Raw genomic sequence first — 12245 nt, forward strand, 5'->3', positions numbered from 1 at the left:
TAATGGCCACAAGGAAGGCGGTCTTCCACAAGAGGTAGAGCAGGGAGCAAGTAGCTAATGGCTCGAATGGAGGGGCCATGAGCCGAGTCAGGACCAGATTGAGGTCCCATGAAGGGGCCGGAGGGCGAATTTGCGGATAGAGCCGCTCCAGCCCCTTCAGGAATCTCGCCACTATAGGGTGAGAGAAGACCGAACAGCCGTCCACTCCAGGATGAAACGCAGAGATGGCGGCTAGGTGTACTCGGAGGGTCGACAGTGCCAGACCCTGGGTCTTAAGGGACCAGATATAGTCTAAGAGAGTGGTGACAGGAGTCTCCGTAGGATGAAGAGCTTTCTCTGAACACCAGCAGGAGAAACGTTTCCACTTAGCTGCGTAAGTAGCTCTGGTGGAAGGCTTCCTGCTGCCCATGAGAACCTCGCGAACCGGGATTGAACATCGCAACTCAGAGTCTGTCAACCACGCAGGAGCCATGCCGTCAGGTGAAGAGACGGAAGGTCTGGGTGACAGAGCCTGCCGTGGTCCTGAGTGATCAGGTCCCGATGAAGGGGCAGGGTAACTGGGTTGGCTACTGAGAGGTCCAGCAACATGGGATACCAGTGCTGTCTTGCCCATGCTGGAGCTATGAGGATCACCCGGGCTCTGTCTCTGCGCACCTTGATGAGAACTCTGTGAATCAGCGGGATGGGCGGGAAAGCATAACACAGGTAGGCTGTCCATGGGATCAGGAATGCATCCGCTAGAGACCCTGGCTCCCGACCCTGGAAGGAGCAGAATGTTCGACACTTCCTGTTCACCCTGGACATGAAGAGGTCCACCCGGGGACGACCCCACCTCTGGAAGAGTGAGAGGGCGACGTCTGGACGGAGGGACCACTCGTGTGAACGGAAGGATCTGCTCAGCCGATCCGCCAGGGTGTTCCGCACTCTCGGGAGATAGGAGGCGGAAAAGTGAATCGAATGGGCTATGCAAAACTCCCAGAGACGTATTGCCTCGAGACAGAGTGGAGAGGACCTGGTGCCGCCCTGCTTGTTGATGTAAAACATGGTCGTTGTATTGTCGGTGAAGACCGCGACACAACGACCTTGAAGGAGATGGACAAACGCTTGACAAGCAAGGCGGACCGCCCTCAACTCCCGTACGTTGATATGGAGGTTGATGTCTTGTGGTGTCCACAAGCCCTGGGTTCTCTGGGATCGGAGGCGTCCGTGGTCAGGGATGCCGAAGGCTGGGGCGGATGGAACGGAAGCCCCGCACAGACTACCGATTGGTCCAGCCACCATCGAAGAGAGTCCAGCACACTCTGAGGGATGGTGACGACTGTGTCCAATGACTGTCTGGCCAGCCGATACTGCGCAATGAGCCATGATTGGAGAGGTCTCATGCGGAGTCGAGCATATGCTGTTACAAATGTGCAGGCTGCCATGTGGCCTAGGAGGGCCAGGCACGTTCGTAGAGAGGCCATCGGGGCCGCTCGCAAACGTAGAATGATGTCCGACAAGGACTGGAACCTGGGCAAGGGTAACAAGGCCCTGGCCAGGGTAGAATCTAGAACGGCCCTGATAAACTCTATCCGCTGTGTGGGAAGTAGAGTAGACTTGTCCACATTGATTACGAGGCCCAGGGTCGCAAAGAGGGTGCAGATCCTGTCGACATGGTCGCGGACCTGTAGCTCCGACGTGCCTCGGATCAGCCAGTCGTCCAAGTAGGGGAAGACGTGGATGCGGCAACGTCGAAGATGTGCGACAACGACTGCCATGCATTTTGTAAAGACTCTCGGGGCCGTAGAGAGGCCAAACGGAAGGACCGCAAATTGGTAATGGTGGCGCTCGGCCACGAAGCGGAGGAAACGCCTGTGTTGGGGGGCAATCGAGATATGAAAGTAGGCGTCCTGCATATCGAGGGCGGCGTACCAGTCTCCGGGATCCAGGGAAGGGATGATGGTTCCAAGGGATACCATGCAGAACTTCAACTTCACGATATACTTGTTGAGTTCCCGCAGGTCGAGAATGGGCCTGAGGCCGCCCTTGGATTTGGGGATTAGAAAGTAACGGGAATAAAACCCCTTGCCCTTCTCGTTGTCCGGAACCGCCTCTATGGCTCCCTTGGCAAGGAGCGCGTGCACCTCCTGACGGAGGAATTGCTCGTGAGAGGGGTCCCTGAAGAGGGACGGGGAAGGTGGGTGGGAGGGTGGGGGCAAAGAAAACTGCAGGCGATAACCGGCCTGCACCGTACGCAAGACCCAACGGTCCGACGTTATTTGGGTCCACGCCGGGAGGAAAAAGGAAAGGCGGTTGGAAAACTGCAGGGAAGGATCCGGAGGGGAAACTGGTACTGCGCCCCCGGGCGCACCTTCAAAATGAAGGCTTAGGTCCTGGAGGGGCCTTGGTGGAGCCTTGGTTCTGCCCCGTTTGCCCACCAGACTGCCTGCGGCGGTTGTTCCTGCCTCGGCGCCTCGAAAGGTCCTGCCGTGGCCGGAATTGAGAGTATGGCCGCGGCTGCTGCTGCTGGTTTTGTTGCCTGAACGGCCTACGTTGTGTCGCCAGGGTATGCATGCCCAGCGACCTTATGATGACCCTGTTGTCTTTTAGATCCTTCAATCTAGGGTCTGTTTTATCTGAAAACAGGCCCTGGCCTTCGAAGGGGAGGTCCTGGATTGTGTGCTGGAGCTCCGGAGGAAGGCCAGAGACCTGCAGCCAAGAAATCCGGAGCATCGTAAGCCCCGAAGCTAGGGTCCGAGCGGCCGAGTCAGCAGCATCAAGGGAGGCCTGTAGCAATGTTCTTGCTACTTTCTTGCCCTCGTCCAGGATGATGGAAAATTCCTGGCGTGCATCCTGGGGCAAGAGCTCCACAAACTTCCCCGCCGCTACCCAGGAATTGAAGGAGTAGCGGCTGAGGAGGGCCTGTTGGTTTGAGACCCAGAGCTGCAGCGCCCCCGCTGAATACACCTTGCGGCCCAGGAGGTCCATCCGCCTCGCCTCCTTCGACTTGGGCGCTGGGGCCTCTTGCCCGTGGCGCTCCCTATCGTTCACTGACTGGACCACCAACGAGCAGGGGGTCGGGTGAACATATAAGTATTCATAGCCCTTTGAGGGGGCCATGTACTTTCGCTCCACCCCTCTAGCCGTCGGAGGGATGGAGGCCGGTGACTGCCAGTTGTTAGTGGCATTAGTCTGGATCGTTTTTATGAAGGGCAGGGCCACCCTGGTGGGAGCATCGGATGAAAGGATGCTCACCACTGGGTCCTCAACTTCCGACACCTCCTCCGCCTGCTAGTTCAGGTTCTGTGCCACTCGGCGGAGGAGGTCCTGGTGCGCCCTCAAATCCAGTGGGGGGGGGCTGGAGGACGAGGTGCCCGCCACTGCCTCATCTGGAGACGAGGATGAGGAGACCCCCGGCAACAAGGTGTCCACGGGGGGTTCCGTGAGGGGCTGCACCTCCGTTTCCGGAGGGAGCTCTGGGTCCCGGTGAGTACCGTCCGTCTCCGGGGAGTGAGGGGGTCTAGACGACGACGCTTCCGGTGGTCTGCGCTCCGCCATAGGGCGGGGGGTAATGTGTTGTGGACCCTGGGCCTGAGAGTATGCCCATGGAGTCCAAAACCCCCACTGTGGAGGCCCTCGTTCTTGTGGCGGAGGGTCTTGGAACAGGGCCGCGTGCCTGTCCTGTGCCATGGCATAGACACTGTCAGTGTGGGAGGAAACCGACGGCTCCCTAGAAGGCCAGGGGGGCGCCGAGCTTGGTTGATATGCAGCCCTATGCACCATGACTGACGCTCCCCTCGGTGCCGAGGCTCGGTGCCGTGACCCACATCGGTACCGGGATCGGGACTGGGAATGGCGTGATGATCTGTGCCGAGATCCCGACCGGGAGCGGGAGCGATGACGGTGCCGGGAGCGGGACCGCGACCTTCTGTGAACGCGGTGCCGGGCCGGCAGCGGAGACCGGGACCTACCACCAGCGCGGTGCCGGGAGGTCGACCGGGTTCGGGACCTGCCACCGGTTCGGTGCCGGGAGGTCGACCGCGGGGCTGAACGCCGAGGCGAACGGCTCCTGGAGTCTCGGTGCCGGTGGTGAGATGAGCCCGACCGGGACCGTGCGGATGGTGATCGGTGCCGCGAGTACGACCGGTACCGTCTGGGCGACCGGTGCCGGGACTCCTAGCGGCGCCCCGAGCGTGAGCGTTCACGCCTCCGGGGTGATCGGTGCCGGGACTCGGGAGACAGCGCTCGAAGCATCGGCTTACCCCTGGAAGTTATGCGTCCCGGGGGTGCCGGCTGAGGCTGAGATAGCTCCGTAAGTGCAATTAAGTCCCGAGCCGAGGCGAAAGTCTCTGGCGTCGATGGGACCCTTAGCTCGACCCCTGATCTTACGGGGGAACTAGGTGGAGCTGGACTCGATGGACCTTCGGGGCCTGGAGTCGACAGCAGTCCTGCAGGCGGTGCCGCGGCTAAGGTAGGTGCCGGGCGGTCCGCTCGGGCCTGCCTTGATGGTGTCGCAGACGCCGAGGGACGTAGATCTGCTCCCGGTGCCGGAGATGGTCGGTGCCGGGGAGTCTTGCCGGTGCCAGCGCGGTCCGGTGCCGTAGTAGAACTGGCTGACTGAGCTGCCGGTGCTGGAGACAGGGCCGCTTCCATGAGGAGAGCGCGAAGTCTTTGGTCTCTCTCCTTTTTAGTGCGAGGCTTAAAGGCCTTGCAAATGCGGCACTTGTCGCTGATGTGCGATTCCCCCAGGCACTTAAGGCACGCGTCGTGGGGATCGCTCGTAGGCATCGGCTTTTTGCACGCCGAGCACTGCTTGAAACCCGGCGAGCCAGGCATGGGCCCGGTGCCGGGTGCCGGGGAGGGCAACGGCCCACCCGCAGGCAACATCCGATAACTATTTACAAGATTCTAACTAACTACTAGACTAAAGAACTATCTACAACTCAACTAAGAACTATCTACAATCAAACGACGAAGACGAACAGGAGAGCTAGGGACATGGAGGTCAGCAAGCCGCACTCCACAGTTCCAGCAACCGACACGACGGTAAGAAGGAACTGAGGAGCGGGCGGGCCGGCAGGGGTATATATCTAGTGCCATAGTGGCGCCACTCTAGGGGGCGACCTGCCGGCCCACTGGAGTTGCTAGGGTAAAAAGTTTCCGGTAGACGTGCCCCCGCGGCGCGTACACCTACCTGGAATGGATATGAGCAAACACTGAAGAAGAATTACAGTTACTCTTGGTGTTGAGTGATAACAATATGCAATAGCATCATTTAAACACTACTTTAAAAAAGGGAGGAAAGGCCAGACCCTATAGCCCCAGCTAAAACCTCTTCAGCGCATCATCAAGGATCTACAACCTATCCTGAAGGATGATCCCTCACTCTCACAGACACTGGGAGACAGGGCAGTCCTCACTTACAGACAGCCCCCCAACCTGAAGCAAATACTCACCAGCAACTACACACCAAACAACAAAAACACTAACCCAGGAACCATTCCCTGCAACAAGCCCCGTTGCCAACTCTGTACGTATATCTATTCAAGGGACACCATCATAAGATCTAACCACATAAGCCACACCATCAGGGGCTCATTCACCTGCACATCTACCAATATGATATATTCCATCAGGTGCCAGCAATGCCAATCTGCCATGTACATTGCCCAAATTGGACAGTCTCTACACAAAAGAATAAATAGACACAAATCAGACATCAAGAATTGTAACATACAAAAACCAGTAGGAGAACACTTCAATCTCACTGGACACTCAATAACAGACTTAAAAGTGGCCCTTCTTCAACAACAAAGCTTCAAAAACAGACTTCAACAAGAAACTGTAGAATTAGAATTAACTTGCAAACTGAACATCAAATTAGGCCTGAATAAAGACTGGAAATGGATGGGTCACTACAAAAAGTAATTTTCCCTCTGCTGATACTCACACCTTCTTGTCAACTGTTGGGAATGGGTGACTTCCATCTTGATTGCATTGGCCTCATTAGCACTATAAAGGTAATTTTCCCTCTGGTAATATTCACCCCTTCTTGTCAACTGTTGAGAATAGGCCACTTCCACCTTAATTGAATTGGCCTCATTAGCACTGACCCCCCACTTGGTAAGGTAACTCTCATCTTTTAATGTGCTGTAATATATATTCTGCTTACTGTGTTTTTCACTCCATGCATCTGATGAAGTAGGTTTTAGCCCACAAAAGCTTATGCCCGAATAAATTTGTTAGTCTCTAAGGTGCCACAAAGACTCCTCGTTGTTTTTCCAGAGTCTCTGGTCACTCTGGCCACTGTGCTCAGGTGGTACAAAATGCCAGATTCTCTCTGTAACTTGCCAATGGACAATTAATTCCCTTGTCAGAGAATTCATTGCTGACATAAAGCCAGAAGAACCAGCTCCCGAATCACGCAGTCACCAACCCCTGTCAGGCATAGCGCTCTTGAAACTCTGCTCTACTAGTCCTGTCTTTCAATGGTATTCTGACAGTGGTATAATTTAGAGCAGCCTGTTGGTTACTGGGCTGGATACTGCAAAATAAGGGAGCTGCAATCTGATTCTTGACTGCCCCACCCTTTACTTTGCACCAAGAAGAGCTCAGCCTCAGGGGGAAAGAGGTTTTGCAAGGTAAATTTAGAGCATAACCTCCTGCTCTGCTACACAGCATTGCTTGTTTTCCAGTGTTTTATGGCCATTGCTCCATGTGTTCTGCTGCTGTGGAATTCACGCGGGTGCAGAATTGTAGCTCTGCAGTCTAAACATAGGGAAAGATGAGAACCTCTGCCCTTCACTCAAGCAGTCAGCACTACTGCTCCATAGTTAGTCTTGGAAGGACTTTTTACTGGTAAATGTCAGTAAGTTCTAATTTCATTACATACACAAACCAGCTACAAACATTTCTATTGATAATTGAAATTTACAGATAAGTAAAGTAAGAAAAATGCTGCTTGAGAACTTACTAGAGTTTGATTTCAGGATAAGTACTTTGTACATTTTGACATGTGGTATTGATTATTTGTGTTTCAGTGTTTATAAAACTTCAACTTTTTGAATCTCATTACATAATTGTGTGTCCCACCCCATAATTTTCTGCAACTGAAAATTTAAATTCTTAAAAATAAAAAAAGAGCTGAAAATCTGTAATTTTGCACAACTATGAAAATTTAAATGGATACAAATTGAAAAATACTTAAAAATAAACATCATTACCATCCATCATAATTATAATAATAAATAATAATAATAATAATAAATCTGCCAAGCACAATCATATGCTGGGAGGTATGTCCAGATAACACACGGGGGCAAACTCCATGTCTCAGAAGGTGTGTGATTGCCTGTCAAATGAGTGGGGAGAGTCTCATCCCAGATCAGCTGTCATTTAATCTTATAGTAGCAGCACAGTGGATTTCTCTCCTTCTCAGAGAAGCAGTAAAGTACATCCCCCAACGTAGGCCCCCAGAATGGTATGAGGAATTCTGTCTCATCCCTCAAATCACAGCTACTAGTGGTGCCTGCTTAATTATTGCTGTGCTGTCACTGAGGGTCGGAGTCAGTCCTAACATTATTGGTCAAACCCTGAGGTCCTTATTCAGCAGGTATTCATTTGTTACTCATAACCAGGGCCGACTCCATGCCCCAGCGCGCCAAGCGCGTGCTTGGGGTGGACGCCACGGGGGGGCGCTCTGCCGGTTGCTGGGAGGGCGGCAGGCGGCTCCGGTGGACCTGCCGCAGGCTTTTTTGCGGAGGGTCCGCTGGACCTCCCCGGAGCCGTGCTTGGGGCGGCGAAATTGCCAGCCCTGCTCATAACTAACACTGACTTCAATAGAAATGTGCTTAAGTGAGGACAAAATGAAAAAAAAACTGAGAACCAGATCATGCCTTTCTGATCCATGCCTCGAGGGTTCATTTTCCATATGCCAATGAGCAGGGGACAGCTGTCTTCCATGACCTTGGACCCTGCATAGAGCTCTTCATGGCTCTGTGGCTCTGTGCAAAGACGAGGGTAGTGGATGGACTAATAGAGGAATGGGCAGAGGGGAGAGGGAGCAGGGATGATGCACCCCAACCTCTCCTCTTTTCCCCCCTTTCTCAGTGGAGACTCCTCTGAAAGTACAATAATGGAAACGTAATGTGTTATTTTTCCATTGGCCCAACTCTGACATAAAGCTCCCTCTTTAAGTGTCAGCTGTGGCCAGGTGTGACACAGATGCCTATTGGTGGTTCACTACTCAGTGTCAGCAACTCTTGATGGTCCTGACATACTCACTGAAGCTAGCAAACTGTTATTATAATCTGTATCTAAAAGGTGACACACAAGGTGTCCTGTACAAATTGGCAACAGCAGTCATTGCGTGATGTATGTACACAAGTTGTGTACAAAGAGATATATATATGGACTAGAATTATGTTCTTAAACTGTGTTTGGCAAGAAAGGCATTAACCCAGCCTGCCCTGGACAAAGGACTGTGGATTTGCTTGTCTGATCGCTCTGGTTATCAGGCAGAATCAATGAAGTTATATTTACATAAAAAAATCTGTCAAACCTGACAAGTGGGGGAGAAGACAATATGGCATCTACATCCCAGCAGGAGAGAGAAACTTTGGGCTTACTTTTCAAAGAACACATTTCAAAGGTTTACAGGATTACAGAATGAAGGAGAGAATCCTAAATTATCCTTCACCTGAGGAGACAAAGAAAACCAAATGCTTTGGACTTTGTGATTGAACTAAGGACTTTCCAGCCATCCTGAAAAAAACTCAACTATGGTGAGGAAACTTTGAACATAAGACTCTAAGGCCATGGCTACACTAGAGAGTTGCAGTGCTGGTGAGGGGGTTACAGCGCTGCAACTTAGGATGTGGCCACACTTGCAAAGCACGGCCAGCACTGCAACTCCCTGGTTGCAGCGCTGGCTGTACACCCGGTCGAGCCTCGGGTGTAAGGATTCCAGCGCTGGTGATCCAGCGCTGGTCAGCAAGTGTGGACTCCCACCAGCGCTTTTATTGACCTCCGGGGTATAAGGAGGTATCCCAGAATTCCTGTCCACAACAAACCAGAAGAAAGGGAGAGCTTGGAGTTCAGCCAAACTGCTTATTTAAAAAACAAACACAGCTCCTGTTTGCTGAGCGAGCGGAGGCAGGCAGGGGAATTACTTTGGAATGTTCACAGCTGTTTGCTTGAAGAGAGAAACAGCACTCTCACACGGCAGAGGGGGAGGGGGAAGTCCGTGTTCAGCAGTTGCTTATCTGGTCTGACGGGTATTTAATTTGCATTTAGTGAATGAGACAGGAGTGGGGGAAGGGAGTTAGAACTTTTAAAATGATTGAAGGTAGACACTGTGGGTCTTCCAGTCCTTAGAACTTGCAAGGCAGGGAGCTGAGAACAGTGTCAACTCCAAAAATCCATTCTCTCTGTCTCCCTCACTCTCCCTGTCACATTCCACCCCACTCCCCTCTTTTGAAAAGCACGTTGCAGCCACTTGAATGCTGGGATAGCTGCCCACAATGCACCACTCCCAACAGCGCTGCAAGTGCTGCAAATGTGGCCACACTGCAGCGCTGGTAGCTGTCAGTGTGGCCACACTGCAGCGCTGGCCCTACACAGCTGTATGAACACAGCTGTAATTACCAGCGCTGCAGAACTGTAAGTGTAGCCATGGTCTAAGCTGAGTTTCAGTCTTAGCATATTTTCACTTTTGTTTGTAACCATTTCTATCCCTTTTACTTCTACTTGGTATCACTTAACCTATGTTTTTATGTTAATAAACTTGTTAAACTAATTCAGTGCTGTGATTGAAGGGAAGAGAGTGTTAGCCCCGATTAAGTTAATAAGCAGCTATGTACTTCTCTTTAAACGAGCAATGAACTTGATAAGGTTTTGTAGGTGCTACAGGAAGAGGGGTTGAGCACTGCAGAAAGATGTTTTTGGGGGAGAACTTGGTACTGGAAGGGTTGTTGAGGTCCCTCTTCAAGAAGTAATTGGACAGTGGAAGCTTGGGTGAAACCTCCATGCTTGTGGGCTGGCTATTGGTGTCAGAGCAGTGAGCCACAGAAGCATAGCATTCTAGGTACCCAGAGTTGCAGGGCAGGTGATGAGTGAACCCATTACTGGCCTGGGTGAACCCCAAAGCATCAGAGCAGGGCATTCTCTAAGGAATGGAGCTGAAGTTGCTGCAAAATTGGAAGGGTGTGTGGGCCAGACCTTTGCTTTCTTCTCGGGAAGCAAAATCATGTTCAAGCAATGGAAGAATGCAGAGGGAATTCAGAGGGGGAGCTGATCTCCTGTCCCTTTCATGGGTGTTACTGGGGTAGCGGTTTACAAAGTTGGCCTAATTAGAACCTCCAGATCTGTCTCTTTGTAGGGAAAAAAGATCACTCATGAAGGGGCAACAGTTTTAACACAGAGATTCTGTTCCTTCTGGCAGCTCATTTTATTTTAGAATTCCATCTGAATGAAAATACATCTCTGTGGTGGAGAAGTGCAAAAGAGTCACCTGATACTGCCCTCTTATTTACAGCTAGGTCATGCCTTTGGGCACAATCCTGAGCAAGGGGTGGTGTGCAACCTGCACCGTTCCCGGAGCATGCCTGAGAAAAGCCTATGTTAGCCTCACTTCCTCTCCTGTCCCATTCACATTCTGAGGGAATGTATAAGTTACTGCACCCATTGAAAGAGTGCAGCTTTCTTGCTTTCTTCCATTGTGTTTGCTTGGCTGCTCTAGCCAGCAAGGAAAGTGGTAGAATCAAGGCTTCACCCACTCTCTGTGTCCTCTCCTCCCTTTTGTTCACAGTGGGGAGTATATAAGGAGCAGAGTCTGTGTTCTGCACAAGCCTGAGACCCAAAATCTAGGTCAATCACCTGAACAAGGAGAGTAGGAGAGAGCCTTGATCCTTTTCTTAGCTTGGCACAGTCTAGCTCTTATTCAGAATAATCCTTCAATTTGTTAAAATCCTCATTCTCCCTCCAACTAATACATCACATCCCCAAAGGGTGCCAGATTATTTCATACCAAAAGGATACACTGACTGATTGCCCCAGAAGATGAGAGTTTACACAAAGGGAATGCTGACACAGCCTGATCTATAGTGGCACAAACACCACCACTATAATTACTGAGAATTACTTATAAAAAAGCATCTGTTTATTATAATGAATACGTTTTTGTTCCTTGCAAGGCCCTTAGCTGGCAGTTATAGAATGTTGATCACAAAACTAATTAAACTACTCATCTACCAAAAAACAATTTTTTTTGCCTAGCATTAAATGAAGCGGAGTAAAAGTGCACTATAAATTATCTGTCTTCATTAAAAGAATTGTAATTTTTTGTTATTGAGCAGTAAAAACCCTTGATTTCTCTTCAGGCAGCCAAATGGGGCTGTAGTCTCTTTAACCCTCTCATACATCCAGCAGGCAGTATTTTCCAATATAAAGTACACATGTATTTTGTATTAGTAGCATATGTTTCAAACCCACCATCACATAATTTGAAACATTGACATCTTAAGTAGTGTAGAAACCCTTTCAAGAGGAGTGTGTTTCACCCAAAAGCACTAAAGTTGCTGCAAATCATTTCTTCGGTTAAAAAATAATTCTGAAGGTTAAAGTTATCAGTTCACAGTCTACAAAACTCTAGCTGGATTGTTGCCAATTATGAATTTAGGAAGAAAAAGATCTGTCAGGACTGAAATACCTGTTTGTTCTAATAGTTTGCCATCTTGAGGCCCCTATCCAGCGCATGTAAGTATTTGCTTTAGTGCTATGCTGGATTGGCAACTGAATCAGGAACAAAATCTTAATAAAGAAATACAGTCCTAAGAAGGTTTACACAGGAGGCTTTCAGCACCTTGCAGGATTGGACCCTACGTTAGCAGCATATTAGCTAGATATGAAAAAGTGCTACCAGATGATTGAATCAGCACCATAAGACAGCAAGTTCTATCTCCGCATATGAGCCACCATAGAGGATATATCAGGAGTTAAAATGATACTACATTTAACTGTAGCAAAAGACTCTCCACAAACTCACCATTCACTTCATATCCTCCCCTGGAACTTAGTCAAATCCAGGGGCAGCTCCAGGCCCCAGCACGCAAAACACGTGCTTGGGACGGCAAGCCGCGGGGGGCGCTCTGCCGGGGCCGCGGGGGCGGCAGGCAGGGTGCCTTCGGCAGCTTGCCTGCGGGAGGTCCGCTGGTCCCGCGGCTTCGGTGGACCTCCCACAGGCAAGCCGCCGAACGCAGACTGCCTGT

This window comes from Gopherus flavomarginatus, chromosome 2, assembly GCF_025201925.1.
Source record: "Gopherus flavomarginatus isolate rGopFla2 chromosome 2, rGopFla2.mat.asm, whole genome shotgun sequence".
Taxonomy (NCBI): Eukaryota; Metazoa; Chordata; order Testudines; family Testudinidae; genus Gopherus; species Gopherus flavomarginatus.